The sequence below is a fragment of the Cebidichthys violaceus genome, unplaced genomic scaffold (genome assembly GCF_023349555.1).
Source record: "Cebidichthys violaceus isolate CVI_PGR_0920_01 unplaced genomic scaffold, fCebVio1.0.p SCAF_21, whole genome shotgun sequence".
NCBI classification, from domain to species: Eukaryota; Metazoa; Chordata; class Actinopteri; order Perciformes; family Stichaeidae; genus Cebidichthys; species Cebidichthys violaceus.
This window is the reverse complement of record NW_027176384.1, coordinates 5,472,873-5,497,412: the sequence shown is the minus strand read 5'-3', so window position 1 is coordinate 5,497,412 and position 24,540 is coordinate 5,472,873.

Here is a 24,540-nt window from a genome sequence, read left to right as displayed (position 1 = left end):
AATGAAGGGAGAAGCTGTTAGTCCAGTTACTCTTCTGAATACATCAATTTCAGAGAGTTCTTTTTACTAAGGAGGACTTGCCATGGCAACGGTGGCTATACTTTTTTGGCTCAGAAATCATGAGAACTGAAAGATGGCTGATCCATCAGAAGGAAAAAGAGATACCATCTGGAATGTTTCAGCGATAAAGATTTTCCCATTTTACTACCTAATTAGTAGCATAAATCAAACTGTGAATCCCTTTGTGTAATGTAATACAGTACAAGTACAAACCTGTCTAGTATAATCAAAGTACAGTTAACAACTCAAAGTGGGCTTCCTTTATTCTTGTGTGGAATGACCTGCTTGGCTGACACAATTCAATGATTTTGCTGCTCAGACTGAATGTAGGATAAGAGATAAGAGGGTAATGCACCAAAAAGGAAGTTTAAAGCTAATGGTTCCCCCAGACAATTTTGAATGGACCCAGAATGAAATAAATCGGTTTCAAATATCAAACCTCTGCAGTGTGACTCGGTCAGCCTATAACCTCTGCAGTGCGGCTAGGCATCAAGGATACAGTAACTTTCTACAGCAGGGGTAGAGGAAATGGGTACTCTAGCAACTCAGTATGGTACTTCCATTAGGTTGGGGGTCTTGTTAGAAACTGATTGTAAAAAGAATGGTCGGTATCAAAGTGATATCCTGACATAAAAGTCCCTAGCTCTAAAAAAATGCTGGATCCTACACTTTCCATAATGCAATTGAAGAGTCACTTTTCATTGACCCTATCATATTAAACACATGTCTCTTTCAAAACTCCACACCTGTTGATTGTAATGCAGGCTTCCTGTTATAAATCTGCACTCTCCGACCCTGGTGACATCAACAGGGTTATTTTCTCAGAAGTCAAAAAGCTCCTCCAGAGCCACAGAGACATTTTTTAAATTAGGGGGAACTTTAATATCCTTAATATATAAACCTCTTACGGGACCTGAAGCACATTTCTGTTCTTTGCTACTGTAATGCACCACTTCCTGCTGATAATCAAAAGCCTTATCTCACTCATCTTATCTCACATTATCTTTATGGTCAGAGACTCCACTGAACAATCCAAGGTTTGTTAAGTCATGCTGACCTCAAGACGAGCCATGACTGCATAAAATTATCGATCACTGGGCTGGGCCCGCATGATATGAATTTTTCACACACCGTCATGCCGGTATAGCCAAAACAACTGTTGATACTCTTCAACAGGAAGCAAAATATATTGTTCGCCGAAGAGAACTACGGTTGGAGCTACTTATCTAGTGAGAGGGACCCCTAAGTTATGGTTATAACTTGATAACAATTAATAACCCACAACCAGAGATGGGCAGTATTTCTATTAGTTGTATTTGAAATACGTATTTCAATTACTTTTGAGTATTTTGTAATTTGTATTTGATAGGGCCGATAAAAAATCGAACATAATTTGTAACAAAATACTTTAGAGTGGAGTAATTTTGTATTTAAAATACTCAAAATACTTTCTCCACGAATCAAAAAACAGTTCACGAGTTCAGTCTTCAGATCTTCAAGTTCAACAGATTGTCAAGGTAAATATTTGATCTGAGTGTGACGGATGTCAACTAGCTTGATGTACAATTTATGTCTGGGTCTGGCTACATAGCCTATTGTATATATGGTGATGGTTATAATATCAAGCTAGAGATTGATGCTAACATGCTAATGATGCTAGCATGCTGTCTAGGCTTGTGCTTAGCCAGTGTTTAGCAAGTTAGCTTATCAGTGGAGTAGCTAGCTATAGGAAGAGGGAGATTGGGAGCTTGTATGTTCATGATAACCTTATCAAGAGACGTCTGACCATCTAATCTTGCACTGTATTACAAGTTATGCTGTATCTTCTTAATGTAATTACTGGCAGACAATATAGTTCACAGTTAGCCAGGCTATGACAGTAGATGTCCTTTTGTTAAAAAAAAACTAAAAAACATTAAATATCCAATTTATTTTATTTAAAAGGCATATTATGAAAGTATTCTTAGTTTTATTATTTCATACATTCTACAGTTGGCCAGGTGGACAACATGTCTCGGTACAGTCATTTATTTAGGCTCTTTACCTGTGTACAACTGGTTTTAATTCTATATTTTGCTTTTATAGTATGCATAGGCCTAATGTGTGATGCTATTCATATGTGATGAATATTTTCTTGATACAAAGCCAAAGTTTATGGGCTGTTAAATCCCATTAATAAAAATATATGTATACGTATACATAATCAATCAAGTTGTTGTCTTTTAATAGCTTTGCTTAGGTACACTGACGTTCTGTGACTGTTCCTTTTTGTGGGGTTCACCAGAGCTTTGTGTGTGTGTGTGTGTGTGTGTGTGTGTGTGTGTGTGTGTGTGTGTGTGTGTGTGTGTGTATATATATATATATATATATATATATATATAGCCCAAACCTGAATGCTCTGATATACCAAATTGTGAAAATCCAGAAAAAAGTATTTCCTATATTTGAAATACAAAATACATGTATTGTATTTTGTTACATTTTCTGGCACCAGTATTTTGTATTTTATTTTAATACATTTATTTGAGGGGTATTTTGTATTTTGTATCAAAATACATTTTGATGTATTTTTGCCCATCTCTGCCCACAACTAACGCTCTTTAACAGGGCAACACCAGGCACACAACAGTTTGTGACACATAAACAATTTGTGACACTAATAATTGTACATTTATAAAATTACATCGCCGAACAGCATGCTGGGTACAGCTCGGTAGCTAGCCGTTAGCACAACAGTCTGCTAACAACTGGGAGAGGCTCCGTCACGTTTCTTAAAGAACAGAAAAGAGCGATGCAGGAGGAACAAAGAGAGACCGGAGATGCACCAATAGAGTCTGTGCCCAAGAGAGGAGCTGTGTCTGCTGTTTGGAAGTGTTTTGGTTTTAAAAAAATCCGACATTTTGCGAGTTTGGACCCACTGTTGATGCCGCTGGTGGTAACACGAGCAACTTACGTCACCTCAGCTGAACATGTGAGTTATTTTCATGTGTGTAATTTAAATGTTTTTTTTTTTTTGCTTTTTAGGGTATTTTGGTTAGACACATATGCAACGCTGATTACCTTGTACTATGTGTGGTATTAGTTATAAATGTACGTTGGTACATAGAGGGTGATAAGAAGCTGTACTTGGAGGGTCTTAGGACCCAGGGGAATGTAGGTAAGGAAACAGGAAGAGACGGAAGACACAACACAAACAGCTGTTCACCGCTCGGTCTACATGACAGCGTGCGTCCACAATACGAGAAAGTAATTGCACAAGTGAACGCCAAAATTACTTTGGGATTAAGTGTATTTATGGGTTATCACGGTAGTTTGTGGGGGAATCTAAATTTCACAGCTGAACCCAAGCCCTTATTCACTTGAATCTCCAGGCCTTGTTCCTGCGCTCCAACCCTGTTTCTTATGCAGCCTGTCAGAGTATTGCACAAACAAACATTACACCACCAGAGATGAAGTGGCCCAATCCACATTAAAAGGGCTCTACTTTTATCCTGTCTGCACACGGGAGGCTTGAGGAAACGAAAGCACATTATCTCTTGGTTTGGAGGGGGGTGATATTTCAAAGAGGATGTGTCTGGATGAGAGTGGGGGCATTAGGCAAGTTGCATTACCATGGCTGCTGTTTTGTGTTGGTGTTCTAAATATAGTCCACCGGGGCCGAGTTTGTGTGCACTGCCAGATACCTGGCCTGTTCCTTGGCCTTGGTAAAGACTGTAGGCCACGACCCATCTTTTGATCTTTAAAAGAGGGCTTGGGACAGTCAAACTGCAACGTTTTGCTCAGAAAAGGATACCAGGAAAGCCAATGCGCAAGTGTCTTAAACTTGCATTCTCTCTACTGTCCATTAGGGGGCGACTCCTCTGGCTGCTAAAATAAGTCAGATTCTGCCAAAGTCAATGAGAAAATGACTTCTCTCTTGATTTATTACCTCAGTAAACATTGTATTTCATCAATATCTAGTTTTAAGTCTTCTTCAATACAGCATGATGTTCATTTCGTAAATCATGGTCCATTTATAGTCAAATAGGCCACAAAGCAAGGTATGCTTTAGGGCGGGGCTACCTTATGATTGACAGGTTGCTACCAGAGCCGTATATGGCATCTCTTTGTCACTCCTCTGCTGTCCAAATACTGTCACTTCCGTTCACTGGTTGCAAAAATCCAAGATGGCGACTGTCAAAATGACGAACTCGAGGATTCATAGTGGCAGTCCACAATCCAACGAGTGCCGTCACCACATCTACGTCCACTTCTTATATACAGTCTATGATTAATCCTTGATACCATTAGTGAACTTTGATACTCTTTTATAATAGCCAAAAGAGAGTCAGAGTGATGGTTTCCATCAAATGCACTCGACAGAAACTTGAGTCTATGATAACTATTAGCCAGACGGCAGATGGTTTGAAGGCATTGTATCTTCCTTAGTTTCGAAAAATGTAAAAGACACCCAGGCTTAAATTAAATGACTCGAGACAATTATTTGACAGGCAAGCATAACCACAAAGAAGCGCTTTTGATGCCACACATATTGCCAGCGTACAACCAAAAAGGCATCAACCGCTCAACCATCCACGCGAGGCAGTTTTCTATGAGACACAGCCACAACGAGTACAGATACTGAGAAAATGAGTAATGCACCAGCTCTCTCCTGCAGTCTGTCTTAAAGCCAGCGCCTGTTAGCAGAACGTCCAAAATGAGGATGAATGGAGCCGAGGCCGGGAGCTGACTGAGGAAAAACAACATGACTCAGACAATGTCTTGCGGCTCATGTTATTTGTATTGCTGAGCAGAGGTTCTAGTTTAGAGGAGAGAGAGAAGCGGGCTGATGGCCAAAAGGTCACCAGCTTGAATCCCTGGACGCGGAAAGGTCGGAGGAGAGAAAGACGGTGACGAACAAACTCCCCTCACTCGACAACTGCTGTTCAGACGCCCTTAGGCAAGGCACTTATCTGACTGAGGTTGTACTAGGTCGCACGAGTCTGAATTACTGCACCAAAGTGGGGCGGTGTTTGTGCACAGTCAGCCTTTCCTGGCCTGATGAAAGGTTAAAAAACAGTCGGATGGAACAGAACATCCACCCTCTCAAAGCTCCGGGGGCTGCCAGCTGTCTGACTCCAGGACAAACGGTGGGAAGATCACAAGAGGAGGCCATTTTACAAATGAACACGGAATTGATTTAATCCTAGAGGTTCTGGGGGATTTAGTGTGCTTCTAAAAAACAAAAAGGATTATCGCTAGAGATGCACCGATCCGATATCAATATCTGTATCGGTCCCGATATAGGAAAAAATTCTAGATCGGGTATCGGTGACAATGTGACCGATCCATAAAGGCAAATCTATTCAGTCCAATTATATGCGTTGTGCTCTGCGTAACGTCATGCGCTAGCGAACTGGCCGCATAGATTGTTTTCAAAATGGAGCGAGCTAAAGGATCAGCCATCTGGAACCGGGCAGCCGTTCTCAGTTGTCGGGGATAAGGGATTCCGGCTGCTAGTTAACCACCTGGAACCACGCTACGACATGGTAAGCCGAAAATATTTGTCGGAGACGGCGCTACCTGAACTGCACGGTAAAGTGTGCAAACACATATTGAAGGAGATAAAAGATGTCAAATCGATAAGTTTCACGACAGACATCTGGAGCTCCGACGTTTCCCCTGTGTCACTTTTAAGTTTAACAGCACACTGGCTGGATGAAACTTTTGTGCCACACAGTGCAATATTAAATGCAACAAACTTTCGTGGGTCGCACACCAGCGAAGCGATAGCAGCTAGCCTGAAGGAAATGTTTGACAAGTGGCAAATTCAGTTGAGCAAAATCCACGTGATTCTGAGGGACAACGCCAGCAACATGAGAAAAGCGATGGACAATCTGGGGGCGCGTAGCGTCGGCTGCGTTTTTTAAATCGATTCAGCACTGTTTTTCTCTATTAGATCGGTATCAGATCGGTATCGGCCAATACTAAACCTCAGATATCTGTATCGGTATCGGAAGTGAAAAACGTGGATCGGTGCATCCCTAATTATCGCTGCACTCTCATAGAGGTATCGTTGGAACCTAAGTAAAAACAAGCCAGCTGAGTGGAGGCCTGAGCCACCCTCATTCATCAGTTTGCGCTGGCCTGTTTGAAGTGCAGCAGCCGCTAAGTAGTTATCTGTGTTGTTCTCCACAAGTAAGATCAAGCACCTCACAGCTATGACCAAGCAACAGTCTTCAAAGAAATGTATATGTGCTTTTCGATGCGACAGATACACTATGTTGGCACTACATACAGTTGTGGTCAAAAGTTTACATACACTTGTAAAGAACATAATGTCATGGCTCTCTTGAGTTTCCCCGTTATTTCTACAACTCTGATTTTTCTCTGATAGAGTGATTGGAACAGATACTTCTTTGTCACAAAAAAACATTCATGAAGTTTGGTTCTTTCATGACTTTATTATGGGTTAACAGAAAAAGTGATCAAATCTGCTGGGTCAAAAATATACATACAGCAGTGCTAATATTTGGTTACATGTCCCTTGGCCATTTTCACTTCAATTAGGCGCTTTTGGTAGCCATCCACAAGCTTCTGACAAGCTTCTCGTTGAATCTTTGACCACTCCTCTTGACAGAATTGGTGCAGTTCAGTTAAATTTGATGGCTTTCTGACATGGACTTGTTTCTTCAGCATTGTCCACATGTTCTCAATGGGATTCAAGTCAGGACTTTGGGAAGGCCATTCTAAAACCCTAATTCTAGCCTGATTTAGCCATTCCATTACCACTTTTGATGTGCGTTTGGGGTCATTGTCCTGTTGGAACACCCAACTGCGCCCAAGACCCAACCTTCGGGCTGATGATTTTAGGTTATCTTGAAGAATTTGAAGGTAATCCTCCTTCTTCATTATCCCATTTACTCTCTGTAAAGCGCCAGTTCCATTGGCAGCAAAACAGCCCCACAGCATAATACTACCACCACCGTGCTTGACGGTAGGCATGGTGTTCTTGGGGTTAAAGGCCTCACCTTTTCTCCTCCAAACATATTGCTGGGCATTGTGGCCAAACAGCTCGATTTTTGTTTCGTCTGACCACAGAACTTTCCTCCAGAAGGTCTTATCTTTGTCCATGTGATCAGCAGCAAACTTCAGTCGAGCCTTAAGGTGCCGCTTTTGGAGCAAGGGCTTCCTTCTTGCACGGCAGCCTCTCAGTCCATGGAGATGCAAAACACGCTTGACTGTGGACACTGACACCTGTGTTCCAGCAGCTTCTAATTCTTGGCAGATCTGCTTTTTGGTGGTTCTTGGTTGACTCTTCACCCTCCTGACCAATTTTCTCTCAGCAGCAGGTGATAGCTTGCGTTTTCTTCCTGATCGTGGCAGTGACAAAACAGTGCCATGCACTTTATACTTACAAACAATTGTTTGCACTGTTGCTCTTGGGACCTGCAGCTGCTTTGAAATGGCTCCAAGTGACTTTCCTGACTTGTTTAAGTCAATGATTCGCTTTTTCAGATCCATGCTGAGCTCCTTTGACTTTCCCATTGTAGCGTTTGTGGGCGTTTGTATCCAATGAGCCCTATTTAAATGGCCTCAGAGAAGTCACCAGCTGTAGTCACTCATAATCACTCACAAGAAGTTAAGAGGCCATGCTATGAAGCTCATTTCATTGACACAACTTTCTAAGTCACCAAAATTGCTAATTCATGTTGCTGTATGTATATTTTTGACCCAGCAGATTTTGTCACTTTTTCTGTTAACCCATAATAAAGTCATGAAAGAACCAAACTTCATGAATGTTTTTTGTGACAAAGAAGTATCTGTTCCAATCACTCTATCAGAGAAAAATCAGAGTTGTAGAAATAACTGGAAACTCAAGAGAGCCATGACATTATGTTCTTTACAAGTGTATGTAAACTTTTGACCACAACTGTATATCCTCTGTGTTTGTTCTGACTTGTGTACCTTTTTGGCTTAAGTTTTTGGATCCGAGTAACAATGTCAGTACTTCATTTTGATTGCTGCAATATTTTTTTTTGGGACGGGATGGGACACTGAAAGTAGTTAATATCACTCCAACCACAGACAGGCTGTTCACAGGCTGTGGGGCGGTGTTGTGAGCCGTGCTTAGTGTCCCAGTGGTTTTAGTACTCCATACTTTTGTCCGTACGGAGCCTAAGGTGACAAAACAACCTGGTTGCTGCGAGTTTTGACGATCCGGTCATTTGTTGTCACCATATCTGGAACCATGGCAGTAAAACGCCTTATGTAGACTACAGCCCCTCCTTTCTTATCTGTGACTAAAGCTGGAGATGACTCAGCAGATGTTGAAATAACCTGAAGGAAAAGTGGGAATCAGTGCAGATATGAACAAACTGAGCTAACTTGCTGACATTTTTCAGGTGGAAAATGAGCTCGATAGCAGCAAAATGTTGGGGCAGATGTCTTGAATCATGGTTGAGGTCTTATGTTTGTAGAATATACGATAATGAAGTTGACGGCTCATCTCCTAGAGACGCCGGCCCTCAGATGTCACCAGCTGGCGTGAGAAACTCCCACCCGGAGGCTTGAAGCTGCATTTTCCACAACGATTTCATCCTCTTTTAGATTGTGCCAGTAGCTGCAGTATTGTTCTACTTCAAATTTAAGTTTGACTTTAAATTCATATTTTGCAGTTACTTTCAATTGTGTTTAGCAGTAAGAAATTGTTGCATTGTATTTGTAAAAACAGAACGCGTACAGTAGGAGAAAGGTGCCCCTCGACTGTGTTCATGGCGCTAATGCATTTTTCGGTACACTTTTCTAGACATGAACAACGTGCTTTTTGTTGCAGAAGCTTGAGCGCAACCTCAAGTCCGCATCCATTCTCTGAAACCCAAGGATGAGCCAACACAAATCGGTCACAACTAGCTTGCAGTATATTGATCAGAATAGCATTCGATACTCTTTCAAGTGTCTAATACAAGCTTCTGACAGTCAACACTACACCTGAGGAGCACACACAGTGGAGAACTATTTGACACACCTTCGTCACAGCCCGTCAGTCCAAACAAGTACATCTACATCCACTACTACAGAGGGACTAGTCAATCACGAGGTGAATCTACAGGGTCTACTAATGGGCCTTTCCCGGCTAAAAAACACCGTCTCCACGCCATCATACACCCACCTGGCAGCGAGATGGGCGATAGCTCGTTATAGCCCCCGAAGGAGGCATTGCGGATGAGTTTGCGGCCGTCCGGGTGCGGGGTTCGGAGCGACGCTGTACCGCCGCACGTGGAGAAACGGCGGCGACTCAGCAGGCCCTCCTCCTTCATCATGGGGCCGGCGGGAGCTCCCTCTCCCTCACCGTGTGCGAGGAAGGGAGGGAGGGACGGGGGAACACCGAGGAAACCCGGGGGTGGAAGGTCGTGGGGGGTTGGGGAAACAGTCCGATCCGTCCCACGCAGCTAGTGAGCCAAGCGGACAAACCAACCAAAACACACACAAACAGACAGAGTAGCTCAGACACAAAACAAGTGCAGTATGCTGCTTTCCTCTACGCTTCCTTCAGCAGACTGCTCCCTTTCTCCCTCGCACACTCTCTCTCTCTCTCTCTCTCTCTCTCTCTCTCTCTCTCTCTCTCTCTCTCTCTCTCTCTCTCTCTCTCTCTGCTCTGTGAGCGTCTCCGAAAGCAGCAGCCTGTAAGTACTTAATAACAAATAAGCTGAGCCCCTCCTACTCCCTCTCTTCTGGATGGGTAGGAGAGCTGCATCTTGAAAATAGCCCCCTATGCTCCACATCTCATCTCTCTCTGCTGCTCAATCTCTCGCTACATTTTTAGTTTTTTCCATTCAAGGACTTAAGATTCAAAAGGGACGCTTCACCACTTCCCAATTTATTTCAATGGATTATTCACTGGGGTCTACAACACCTGTAGTCAGATTTAATCTCTCCATTCACTCTTATGACATCAGTGGACGATAACAAAAAAATACAAAAGGATTTGGCTGATAGAAGTTGTTCTTTTTTTTTTTTTTTTTACATAACCATGTCGCTTGTCTGGAGTCTTAACAGATTTGTTTGGTGAGAAGTCGATGCAACAAGCAGATGCATGAGCTAGGTAGCAGCTTGTGTGGCTGATGGACAGACAGGCCCAAACAGCAGCATCAGTGCTGCCAGCTCAGGGTGGTGACAGCAGATCCACTGGGAGTAGAAAAGCAGAGCTGCAAAAAATAATATTTGGATCAAGTTGCCCGCCAAATCCGGTCATTCACATGGAGATAGTTTCACCATTGAAGGTTTGTTTTTGCTGCCAGTTCGGATGAGGTGCTGGTTTACATGACAACGAAGGGGCCACTAATGAATAGTTTGTGGAACTATGCTTATCAAATCAGAATCCTTTACCTTGTTTACTCAAACATAGCTTTCAACCACTTTAAGCAAAAAAAAAAAAAGAATTGTGAATTTTGAATCCACAGGTTTTTTTTACATTATATATTTGCCTTTTTAATTTACTTATTGTGTATTGTGTAACTTTATCACGCTTGTAGTCTGTATATGGACCAAGCTTAACGTCTGGCAAACACAGTCAGGCTAGTTTACCACTGTGAAATACATCCTGTACATCCCCCCCCCCCATTGAGGACAGAAGATCACACCAGTGCTGACCCTACTATATTCCGCAGATGTTAACCAACCACTTCCAATCACAGGCCATCGATCAGACCAACAAATAGCTACTGGAAAGTAGATCAATCAAAATTTGTATTCTCCTTACTTCGTCATACTTCCTATTTACCATATTTAGCTTTGACAGCTGAGGAGACATGAAGGCTCCGTGTGGTGAGCACTGGTCACTGAGTGCTGCATTGAAGCATAAGCATCTGCAGTTAAATAGTGCCGAGAGCAGAGGCTTTGTGTGTGACCGAGCAGACAGAATCGTTTTTGTTGGCAGATATCTGTGGCACACTTGGGACACCGTTTCAGAGAAATGTTATCTCAGTGGTGACAATCCAGCTGCATTTTCGCGGAATAAATGTGGCTCAGACCAGAGGAAAAACTATATACTTTGAGCTTTTTTTCACATGTCGATGAGAAATTGAGCTCTTTTGCATGCTGTAAGTAGCCATGTTGTGCCGTTTTAGATCTCAAACCAGGAAAAGCTGTCTGGTTGCTGTGATGAAGGCTGTGAAAGATAATTCTTTCTGCAAGGGCACCAGCGGTTACTGTATCTCTGCAGAAATGAATTGCCTTGGCTGGAACTGGGTCTTATCTTTAAGAACCCAATCTACTGTTGATCCTTCCTCATATTACCGACATCTTAATCTTCCTTTCAGCGGACTTGGACTGTTTTACGCTTTCATTTCAGCATGTTGAAAGACGCATAGCATCCTGCCGGCATGACACCGAACCATGCTACCAACTGTCCGTGGGGACGTTCTATCCAAGACAGCTTGGAGAAGTAAACAGTGTGATCCTCTCTAGAGCCAACTGCCCCGGGGCCAACTGATGAATCTTAAAACTGATGAATGTGCGGCCCCGCCTGCATGACTCCAATGTGCTTTAATTAACACTGGTAATTAGGATGCTCAGTATGTATAATTCAGATCCCAGACCTCATTAACCTGCTTGCAGGGGAAAAGCCCATTTCTGCTCCTCCAATGGCATTTGAGAGGCACTTGAAAAACGTTGGCTAAGTATAGTCATCATCTGGGTCATTTTTCAAGTTATTTCTAGTCAAGCAAATCCTACACCTCACCACATTCACTGACTGAACAAATAGAGCTAATCCACACTCAAGCACGGCTTTATCTTACTGGAAACAAACATTTAGTCCACTTGTGCCATCCTATGGACACAGATTTTCGCCTTCTGAACTCCTGGCACCAATAAACCATGGCCTGATGGAGTTACTGGCGCAATTCCAGACAACTCGGAGGTCGCAATTTCACAGGTGAAATTTCCAACTACCGACCTACTATTTACAGTGTGAAATCAGCATAGTTAACATATGAATTCTTGATTTATGGACACAGGTGACCTTTGACCAACAAATTCTATCAAATCAGTTCACCCTAGAGTCCAAGTGGAGGGACAAATCACGAGAATTGTTTTAAAGGAGTTCATGAGAAACCATGAAAAACCGTGACTGCAATGCAGACAAACTATGACACAAACTATGAGCTGCAATCCATTTGATACCATACAGTGATACACGCACTGCAGTCGCATGCAAACAAACATATCTAGTCTTACATAAATGCGACAAGTGGACCCTGTAAGCCTGGGATTAGCTTCCCAACAAAGAGGCTTTTTGAACACTAGCCTACAGGTATCTCCTGCTGTAGTCCTCTCCTCCTACTCTCACTGTAAGAAACAGCGAGACACTTTGAAAAATAGAATGAACAAGGGTCTAGTTTCTATCCACATTTTATCAGTAAAAGCCATTTCACCTTGGTGTGATCTTTGTTCTATCCTCACGAGAGCCACCTCACATAGACAATTCACACATACCGAAATCATCACAGGAAGGGGGATTCCACGTGAGCAGGTAGAACTGGGACAACACAGACGTCAAGCGGCAACAAGCACTCCCTTGTCAGTTGGCCCTACTGCACACTGTACCTTGCTTTCCTTCAGGTTAAAACGTAAAGAAAAGTTTGCAAAGGTCAACCGTCGACAGGACCCCAATCGTCAAAATCATGCTAGGATCCCCTCCCGCTTTAGATCCAGGTTGTGTCAGTGCAGGCAAGCCTTCGGCCATCCGGGCAAAGCTCAGGCCCCGAGGCCGGGATATTCTCCATCGCTTCGTCCTGTCCTCCTGTACTTCCACGGACTCTTCGTTATTCACAGAACACGTCTCGGCTATCAAGCCGTGTGCCTCTTAGTGCTCAGCCACTCATTGGATGAGAGTGTGAGCGGGAGAAGGAACGGATTGGCAGTGGCTGAGAGTGTGGAGAAGACCAGCCCCCTTGGATGTGGTTAACCCCGTTTGACAGGGCATAATCCCTGAGGCTGAGCCTAAATCCATGCTGACCCCAACTGCTCTCTCGCTCTCGCACCCCCACCTCACGTTTCCGATCAACTCACTTCCGTTCAAATATATTCTTAATTTCTTTGTTTTTAAATCTCTTTCTTGGTTCTCTCACTATCTTATTATCTTCACTACATGAAGATCTTCACCCCCCCCAGCCACCACGGCTTCGCTCTCCAGCACAGGTAGACTCTCCCGTTTACCTGGGAAGACGACGGCCAGTCAGCGAGAGGCGGTCAAAGCGAGAGCAGCGCCAAAGCGGATTGAGGGAGCCTTGTCAAACAACCTCCTGGGTCTATTTTTGGTTCTCAGTGAGTCATAATGAAAAAGAAGGGCTCACTTGGCAGCCAAACCACGGACACCAGAGTAAGTTTGTGCAAAAGTGAGGATGTGACAAACACTTGCCACTCCAGCTCCATTATGAAAGCAGTCTGAATCATAAACTAATAATAACAACATCTTACTATAAATAACTTTCTATTAGAGTCTGACCAATATTGCATTTTTGAGGTCAATGATATTTGATTGGGAAGAAAAAAAACAACTAAAGAGTTGTGACAAATATATGTAATGAGCGAGACTCTTGAAGGGTTGAAAAAACATACTTTGCTCTCGTTACTAATTGGGTGACATGTACAACATCTTATATGTAAATATATATATATGTAATATATGCAACATCTTTATGTAAGATATATCTGTGATAAGTTCACATCAGGAGATAACATTGGACTTAGCCGAAATATTGGAACTAGGGCCGGGTGATGGCTGTCCTCGACCAAAGAAATTCGTAGTCAAATAACACTCATATGATTTTGTCGACTAATTGATCGCCAGGTTTGTAAAAATGTGTTCCTCCACAAAGAATCTTGTGTTTGCAAGAGATTCGTCCATTAGTTTCCACTTAGTGTTTTGCGCATTTTGTCGCAATTTTTGGTTGGATTGTATTTATTGAATGTACACAAAATAGTCAAAAATTGGTGAAGTGAATAAAGAAAAAAAAATAAAGAAAAAAAATAATAATAAAGTATATATATATATATATATATATATATATATAAAAAAAACGGGAACATTATTTGTGACTAATGTGACTATGTATTTAACCACTTTGCTATGAAGCCCCTAAAAAGTCAAGGTGAGACCTAAGTGTCTCATGATCTGTCACATGACCTAACGAAGCACTATTAAATCCATTATCACAAAATGGAAAGAATGAGGCACCACAACAAACCTGCCAAGGCAGGACCAATACTCACGGACCAGGCAATTAGGGCAGTAATCAGAGAGGAAATGAAGAGACCAAAGATGACCCTGAAGGATCAGATATGACCACAACCAAAAACTCAAGACTGTTGACTATGTGTCTAGCACAAGTCCTTCAGGTTATTTACCCACATCTAGTGCATTAACACACACCTAGATATTAATCTGATTATACCCCACCTTTGCCAGTCATTTAATTTAAAAATGTCTGTAAAAGTGAAACCAGGTTTTATTTGGTTACGAAACCCAATTAGTAGAACGTTGTGATTCACCATGACGACGTCAGCTCTTTCTTTGGAAAGGGTAGAGGGAGAATTTGATTTTCGGCCAAACCCCATGTAAAGTAAACAAGAGGGTTTTAGAGAGCGATGTACTTGAGTATAAATATAGCACACTGGACAGTCAGAGGAGGCACTTCACTTACTCTGGTACAATCAAATGTGATTATGTTCCAACAGAACTTATGACAATCACCCTCCAGAAATCATGCATGTTGTTTCCTGAGCAGCATCAAGTTAATAAAAGGAGCTGAAAAAAATAAATAACTATCGTCATAATCCATCCTCACACGTTACTCCTATGACCTACTTCTCAAATCAGAAATAACAGTCATCACCCTGTGACTCTGGAGTAAAATTGAAAAGCAAACATCAGTCATTCATGAAAAATAAAAAGACAGTATCTTCAAACATTGGTCCAGAAAAAACGAATTAAGGCATACACTGTGTCATCACTTTGACGCAGGACCTACAGCTAGCAGAAGTGAAATCCGTTGCTATGGATACACATTTTGTGCTGCAGGGAAATGATGAAAAAACAAAAGCTTCCATGCTGTTTTGCCGACTCGTGCTTCACGGATGCAGTACTGGTTAGAAGGTGAAGTTGCTGGACAGACAAAAGCCACGTCCGCTTGTAGGTCTGCTGCAGAATACTAGTGACCAAAGAGGTTTTTCTTCTTTCATTGTACTAATATGAGTCAACCGGACACAACTGTGTGCAGAAGAGATGCAGGGCACCTGTACAAAGGGGGACTTCAACTACTATGTTTGTTGTGAAGTGCATGAAGTCTTACTCTTGATAAATATACAAACAAAAATGGTAGAAGCTGGGCATCAGTTATAAAAGAAGAAGCTTTAATAGAAGCTATCGCGACTGACTAATATTGTTGTGTGCACATACATCTAACATACCTACATGTGATGGATATAATGTGTGTAATATGTTGTGTGGAGGTCAAGAAAAAGGGATGTGTATTCATTCCTGTGTTATGCTCACTCCCTCTTGTGGTTGGACGCAGGTTTACAGCTCTCTTAACACCTCTTAAACCCGACAGCCCCCCATGCAAAATGCAAAAAAAATCAGTTACGAATATAATAATGTCGCATACCAAATGAAACAACAGAACCTGGGCTACAAGGATATGTAAGCCGTTTGTACACACTCCAAACACAACTCAAAAGCTAACTAAAGTCATTACCAAATATCAAAATCCGTACAGCGCCACCTAGACAACCCACTCGCCACATTTCTGGCTCTACCGCTGTGGTATTTTATGCAATAAGCACACACGATTTCTCAAAAGAACGCAGACATTCCACGGACTCTGGACATGTGCAGCGAGTCTCCGGTTCGATTCCTGGATGGACGGTTTGCGTGCGCGCTCTCTCTCTCTCTCTCTCTCTCTCTCTCTCTCTCTCTCTCTCTCTCTCTCTCTCTCTCTCTCTCTCTCTCTGTGTGTGTGTGTGTGTGTGTGAAGGATTTAAGTTTAGAAGCAAGTTTAGGATGATTAAAAACACACCTTGAGGAATGTATTAAATATTAAAATGTCACAGGATATTGATTTGTGGAATGTATTATATGTTTACAGTATATTTACTTGAAGAAGATAGTATATGTGTATCATGTGTTTACCTATTGGATGTATTAACTAAATGTATAGTGATGAGCTGTGAGGGAGAGACAGGGATTTTGAGAGAGGCTTTACAGATACTAACCATGACCATATGTTGATGAGTTTTGAGAGGCCGACTACAGGAATGCTAAAAGGTGTGAACACAGTGGGGGAAGGACAAGCAGAGATGTTGAGGAACACAGCCCTATGGAAAGAGGGGCGGACCAGGCCAAGGAGGTCAACCGAGAGTGGACACTGTCCGAAGCCAGGAGGGAACAGTTGGATTTCAGTCAATCACAAAGCTGATAATGGACTTTTACAGTTTCAGGAGGAAACTCTAGAGTATAAGACATTGTTGCCGAGGATTTCTCTGGAGTTATCGACGCTGCCATTTTGCAGGAAACCAGGGGACTGGGCTGCTGGGTGGAGCGTGATTTAACTCTGATCCGCGGAACATATTCTATCGATAGTGTACTTCAGTTTGTAATTGTTTAGCTTCTGTTAGTTATTAAATACTTTTGATTGTAAATCGGAACCAGCTAGTTCAGTGTGGCTTTGTGGCACAAGGCAGTAATACTGCCTGTGCCAAAGCACACTGACTGTAATCCTGCGGGCTTATTGTTGGAATGCTGATTCAGCATTCCAAGTATTGTTCTTCAAATCTTTATTCAGTGTGGCTTTGTGGCACAAGGCAGTAATACTGCCTGTGCCAAAGCACACTGACTGTAATCCTGCGGGCTTATTCAGTGTGGCTTTGTGGCACAAGGCAGTAATACTGCCTGTGCCAAAGCACACTGACTGTAATCCTGCGGGCTTATTGTTGGAATGCTGATTCAGCATTCCAAGTATTGTTCTTCAAATCTTTATTGTTGGAATGCTGATTCAGCAATATGAAAATGTTCAGCTTTTTCAGGAGAGGGGTGCTATGTCTTTTTACGTTTCTAATATTTCAACTTTTTTCATTATTAAGCTTTTAGTAATTTTTTTTTTAATGGGATGTCTATGGAGAAACTTTTCAAATCCACTTAAACTTGTTCAACTTTCAGATCATTCTACTTCCTCATACTTTCAGCTACAGACACCATTTAAACTTTCAAATGTTGAGAAAACCCTGACTAATGATTGTATGTTGACATATGACTGTTGAATCTCACAGATTTACACATTTGGCACAAAAGCCTTTACTTGAGAGGAAAAACAACTTTCTCCTCCATAGACCCCAATGTTAAAACGTACTTCAAAAAAGTCTTGCACAGACAACTGTACCCCATTTCTAAATCGCCATTGAGGGCACTTTTTTTTTACACTACAGACACAATTTTCGCATGATCTGTTCTTCAAGTCATCCTCCCTCTCCAGTATTAATATTGGAGCAATAGGGGCTATGGTTATGGTGTTTTGGGGGTTTTGTTTGACAGGTGTTTCCCAGTCTTTTCTCATGAAAAGGCGGCAGGCTCACAGGTGTTCGTGCTTGAGCTAATTACTGATGTTTATAAACACACAGAATCACAGACACAAGCCTCACTCTATCTCTCTGTGTGTCTCTCTATCTCTGCGTGTGTATCTCTCTCTCTGTGTGTCTCTCTATCTCTCTGTGTGTATCTCTCTCTGTGTGTCTCTCTATCTCTCTGTGTGTGTGTGTATCTCTCTCTCTGTGTGTGTATCTCTTATACAGTCATTCAGGTATTATAGACTTTTAGAGGACCCCCCCACACACACACCATTTTAAAGTACAAGTCCCACCGAATGAATTCCAACTGAAATGCTTTTGATGAAGCCTGTCATTTAATAACCTGTTTGTGTTTATCTAACATTATGATTCAGTCTCCTCTCCTCCTGTCTAACCCACCCAGCCCCACCCTTTCAAAATAAAAGCCCCATGGATTAACTGTATTTAAACATTAAGCTCAAAATGAGGCTTTTTTGTTGAAATAATTAATGTTCTTACTAATACTACGACAAATACTACTACTGCTGCAAATATTTCTAGTATTACTACTACTGCTACTAATACTACTTCTACTACAACTTTTTACAACTTTTGCTGTTGCAACTATTACCATTACTACTACTGCTATTATTACTACCACTACTGCTAATACGACCAGTACTACTATTACTTATACTACAACAAATGTTTTTGCAATTCATTACAGCTTTCAGCATTCCAACGCATTTTCAGCAGGAAATGCATTTTCTAGTTATTCTTATTCTCCATCTTCCACATCAGAGTTTGCCGCAAAACTAGTCCCACAGCGTTGCCAACACCTGCTCAAAAAGTAATTCAACACGTGCGGCTTGATCGGGAATCGTGAGCTATGACCTTTATAAGAAATTCGTCCAGCGGTTTCCCCGAAAATCGCGATCTACGATGAAAAATCGGCCCTTTGACTTGAATGGGATTTCGGCGTGAAGAAAGCAAAAAAAACACTTAACTTTGGACCCATATTGACCAGCCATACTTTAACGTAGAAACATGATTCAAAGTTTAAAACGTAGACAAATTGATGGACGTTATTGAGCCAAATGGACATTTTGCTAGCTAGCATAGTTTTCATGAAGTCACAGATTTAGCTTCAGCAAAACTTTGGGTCTGTTTCAGATTTTATAATGGGTGTGTATTGCGCAGCTCGTTAAGTGCTAGAGTGATGACATCACGGTCAGAGTGAAGCAGAGCAGGAAAATGTTCTGTGATTTTTCCAAACAAATTGCTCCCATTCCCACAATTTTTACTCTTTATACACCATTTTTGGCCAAAAAGCTTGGAAATGTTGTGCTGGTCGCAACAAAGTGTCTATGGAATCCAACGGACTTACACATTTGGCTCAAACAGCCGTGGAGCGACATGAATTCCAACCGACTGCCCCATTAGACCCCATGTTAAATCAGAAAAGAAATTTGTCAAAGAAAGCAGACGGTACCAGTTTTGTAACTTGCGCTGGCGCTCACATTTATAACACTACGAACATAAAAAACATACCAGAGCGTTCGGCAGAGTCTTATCTCTCTCACGGTGCACTTATTTTATTGATTGGACTCATGGTTTTGGTATAAAGTGCATTTGTTTGACAGGTGTTTTCCAGTGTTTTCTCATGAAAAGTCTGCCAAGCTCACAGGTGTTCTTAATTCAGCTAATTACTGATGTTTATAAACAAAGACTCACAGACTCTCCAGGCCCTGCATCGTCACCATGGCAACCAGTGACACGCACGCACGCGCGCGCTCTCTCTCTCTCTCTGTCTGTCTGTCTGTCTCTACACAGAAGGATTTACAAATAAATGTGACTCACAAATGCACGCAGAACAAATATATTTCTGCATTTGTATGTATTTGTGTGTGGATGTTTTCTATTTGTTTGTGGATTTGTGTATATTTGTTTGTGGATCTCTTCACATTTGTTGGTGGGTTTTTTTGAGACTCCCCTGCCTGGCCGGATTCACAAATACGTTTTTTTTAACATGGACCTATCTGTAGCCAATCAGATGTCAGCCTCATTTTCAAGCAATCACATGAGCGCAGCTCCCCCCTCCCCTCCCGACGAGGCTGCCAGCTGTGTTCACACCGAACGCAGGGCGAATTATTCGCGCGATGAGATTACATACAAAGTCTTTGCACAGACGCGATGAGACTGCAGTGACGCGAATTTTGCGCGGCGCGTTTGGGGCGGCGCGTTTGAGACGGCGCGTTTTGAGCGACGCGTTTGGGGCGTTTGAAGCGATGCGTTTGAAGAGACGCGTTTGGGGCGTTTGAAGCGACGCGTTTGGGGCGTCGCGTTTGGGGCGTCGCGTTTGAGGCGTTTGGGGCGACGCGTATGGGGCGTCGCGTTTAAGGTGTCGCGTTTGAGGCGTTTGGAGCGACGCGTTTGGGGCGACGCGTTTGGGGCGTCGCGTTTGAGGCGTTTGGGGCGACGCGTTTGGGGTGGCGCGTTTGAGGCATTTGGAGCGACGCGTTTGGAGCGACGCGATTGCCGCGATGTTCCTCCTGTCATCACTGACGTCCTGTTGTTGTTGAATCAGGAATTACAAACTGTAGCCGTCTGTGTTCACCCAGAGCTCTACAGGGACGTGCGGTCAGGGTGTGATGATGAAATGTAAAAAACAAATAATGATAAAATAAAATAAATATTAATATTTCTCTACTGATCTGCGCTATAAATGTAATTTCTGTATTATTCCAAACATTTTTATAATCAAAATCTCTGAATTAGCGCATGTCCTGTTCAAACAAAGAGACAGTGAGGTGAGGCAGTGACCAGCTGTTCCTCACCTCAGACTGTGAATCCCTCACTAACTGTGTTGAGCGCGTGCCTTTTGCTGTCTCATTCCTGCACACACTGTAATATTTGTAGACACTTTTATTATATGTCCTTTCTTTCCATATAATAGGTACTGTATTTCAAGTCTGTGTAGAACATATTTAGTGTTGCTGATCTGACATTAAGGGGAGGCAAACACTACTCTGCCTCAATGAAGGGGGCGTGCGAGAGCCCAAGGCTCGGGTTTATCGCGTCATTTAACACAGAGCAGATCGACCCAGGCAGGAAGTCAGACACCGATAAGGGATAGAGCATCCGGTAAGTTTTCAAAATAAAAGCGTCAGCTTTAACTTGGTTTAACTTTTTCAAGAGCATGAATCTAAAATGCAGAAAAGAGAGAAGCATTATCTCAATCGAACCTCAACGATACTACCGGTAACATCAGCGTGTGTGTATATATTGCTACACTGTCAAAATTTCTTGCGAAATTTTCTAGTTATTTGATACGACTCTGTTGACGAAAAGTACAGTAGAGAGCGTGACCTGCGGCCTTCCATAGCGAGAGAGGTAGAATCTCTCTCTCTCTCTCTCTTTCTCTATCATCATCATCATCATCATCATCATCATCATCATCTTTGAGGTGTGACCCTACAAGTTCAACGACCAAATATGAAAGCAACAAATTTGCAGTTTGGAAGTGCAACTCAGCAGCAATCCCTTTGATCATCAAATCTAGCAGTGAAGACAAACCCACGCAGCTTTCACATGTGACCTGGGACGCTGGCAGACTATGGAACTGGTGAGATATGCCCTCTTATCTGGCTAAAAACTACCAGACAACAACAAGCCAAACACTGTTATTCAAATCTATTACAAAAAAAACTGTTGAGTCTTGAGGCATTTTACCCTGTCCATCACTGGAGTATATATATTTTTAAATTTCCCATTTTTGCAGCGCTGTCATAAAATACCTGAATTAAAGCTGCAAGCAGCATTGATCGGGCCCTCGCAACTACACGCACGTCGAGGGTACTGGCAGGACTTTGGTTGACGCGGCCATGCATTTCTGTGACCATCATACACTGTGTGCACGAGTTAGATGATATTTCTGCGTCGACCAACAGCGTAGCAAGATCATGTTGCCAGGCATTATGCCTCAAATGTTTTGAGTTTACTCCGATACAATCATAAATGTAAGCCTGCTAAGATCATTAAGAAAATGAATGTGTGAATGTGCTTCAGTATTTGTAACATAACAGACTGTCAGGTTACTGGGATGGAGTTCAACTCCCTGCAGTGTCCTGCTGATTGTATTTGGACTTTCATGAAAGTTAACAGAACAGCAGTGTCATTTGTTTTTACTTGAACACTTTAATTTGACACTGTTTTCATTTTAAGCTCTTCTGTAACTTTAGATTGTAGTGTGAAGCATTCATTGTAACATTTAACCTGATTCTCATGTAGAAGCTCTAGACAGATCATTTATACTAATGCCCACTGACATGGTTTCAAAAACACTGTTGATTAACTTTTGTTCTCCAAGCATCTTAGTTTGCACATATTTAGATCAGAGAAGTCTTTTTCTCATGGTGTGCCCACAAACCCTGTTTGGGCTGCTGTTATTAAAGAATTCTGTTTACGTCCGTGGTTGCCAGTAGGTGGCGCTATGACTATGAGTTAATATTGGCATGCAGAAGTCCTAAAATCACGACAGCAATCAAGCATGTCAAGTTTGGGGCAGTCTTGACAAAGTAAGGTTGAGTTACAAAAGCTTGATGGATGATGGCGAATCATGTAAAATTGCCGCAACACCAAGTTCATGTTATCCGATGAAACATCAAGCTTTTAGTAACTTTTAATCGTTAAGGTCTTTAGGTTGTTCTGACCAAATTCTAAGCTGATCGGATTATTTCCCTAGGAGGAGTTCGTAGTGCAGCACCTGGAAAAGGAAATAAAACCACAAGAAATTCATACAAAATTCAAAATGGCTGACTTCCGGTTGGGTTTAGAGCATGAACCCCAAAGACTTTTTGTTAAGTCTACATGTGATACATCTGCTTACCAAATTTTATACAGCTAGGTGAAACGTACTGCAAGGGCTGCATCGTCAAAAAATTGTAGGGGGCGCTATCGAGCCAACTTGCCGCTCTGAAGCATTAAAATCACATCAGATAACTACATTCAGGATTTTAAATGTGTTTGACAAGTTTGGTTACGTTTTGAGTATTTTTATCCCCTCAAAAACACTTGTTTTTCGTGGCGAAGAATGCGTCGCCACGGCAACGGCCTTTCACGAAACAACAACCTTTGAGTAACTTTTCATCACAAAGATCTTTAGATTGTACTGACCAAATTTGAAGTCGATCTGATTAATTCCCTAGGAGGAGTTCGTTAAAGTAGAGCGCCTGGAAATTGCAAAAACGACACTAGAAATTCAGACTAAATTCAAAATGGCTGACTTCCGGTTGGGTTTAGGGCATGGCCCCAAGAGACTTTTATTTAAGTCCACATGTGATACATGTGCCTACCAAATTTTGTTAATCTATGTGAAACGTACTGCGAGGGCTGCTTCGTCGAAATTTTGTAGGGGGCGCTATTGAGCCGATTTAACACTCTGATTGAATAAAATCATATTATAGAACTACATTTTGGCCTTGTGATCTGTGTGTCAAGTTTGCTTGTGTTTCGAGCTTTTTTAACCTCTCCAAATGACCATCGTTTTTCACGGCGAAGACTGCGTTACCACGGCAACGGCGTTAGACGAAACATCAAAAGCTTAGAGAACTGGCATTATGAACTTCTTACATTTGTGTGGAACAAATTTGATGTTGATCTGATTTTCCAACTTAGAGAAACAAGCCAAAGTATAAAGACTTTAACTTACTGTTGCCAGTAGGTGGCGCTATGACTATGATTCAAAATTGGCTTGCAGATGTCTTCAGGCCTGGAGTTTAATCAAACATGGGAAATCTGGTAAAGATCTGATGATGCGGAGTCGAGTTACATCAGTTTATTCGTTCATGGCGAAGGATCGAAATTCGCAGAGCCGCCACGTCGCCACGCTTCGACAACTTCCTACAATTTTCACAATGAAGCATTATCAAGGTCTTAAGGCTTTTGTGACAAAATTTGAGAGGGATCCGATTAATCTGTGAGCAGTAGGGTGTCAAAGTACACAACCTATGACTTCCTGTTGCCACTAGGTGGCGCTATTACTATGATTCTAAATTGTCATATACATGTGTTCAGGGTCAGGATGTTACGACATATGAGAAATTTGGAGCAGATTAGGCAATGTACAGCCAGCCGAGTTACAACAACTTCCTGTTTCATGGCGAATGGTGTTTTTTTGCCGCCACGCCACGGACACATAGTTCGATAACTTTTTGATCTTTGAGTATCGTTTCATTGCCAAGGTCTCAAGAGCATACTGACCAAATCTGAAGGCAATCAGGTTTAATCTCTAGGAGGAGTTCGTTAAAGTACGGTGCCTTGAAACGGTCCAAAAACGTCATAAAATTCAAAATGGCCGACTTCCTGTTGGGTTTAGGATATACCTCCTTTTGACTTTTTTGTACGTCCCATCACGTTCCACATACCTACCAAATTTCATACAGCTAGGTCAAACCCAAAGTTGGGGCTACTCTGTAGGGGGCGCTATCGAGCCAAAATGTCATGCCGCAGCTGGACACCCCAATAATACTGGAATTTTCACCACGATTGAATTTTGTGCCAAATTTCAAAAGATTCCCAGTATCCCAAGCACCTCCTTTTTGCGATGAAACTGGTATGATAATAATAATAATAATAATAATAATTAAAGCTGCAAGCAGCATTGATCGGGCCCTCGCAACTTCACGCACGTCGAGGGTACTGGCAGGACTCTGGTTGACGCGGCCATGCATTTCTGTGACCATCATACATTGCGTGCATGAGTTAAACAGTATTTCCTGCCTCAACCAGCAGCGTAGCAAGATCATGTTGCCAGGTCTTAAGCCTCAAATGTTTTGAGTGTACCTCCGATACAATCATAAATGTAAGCCTGTTAAGATCATTAAGAAAATGAATGTG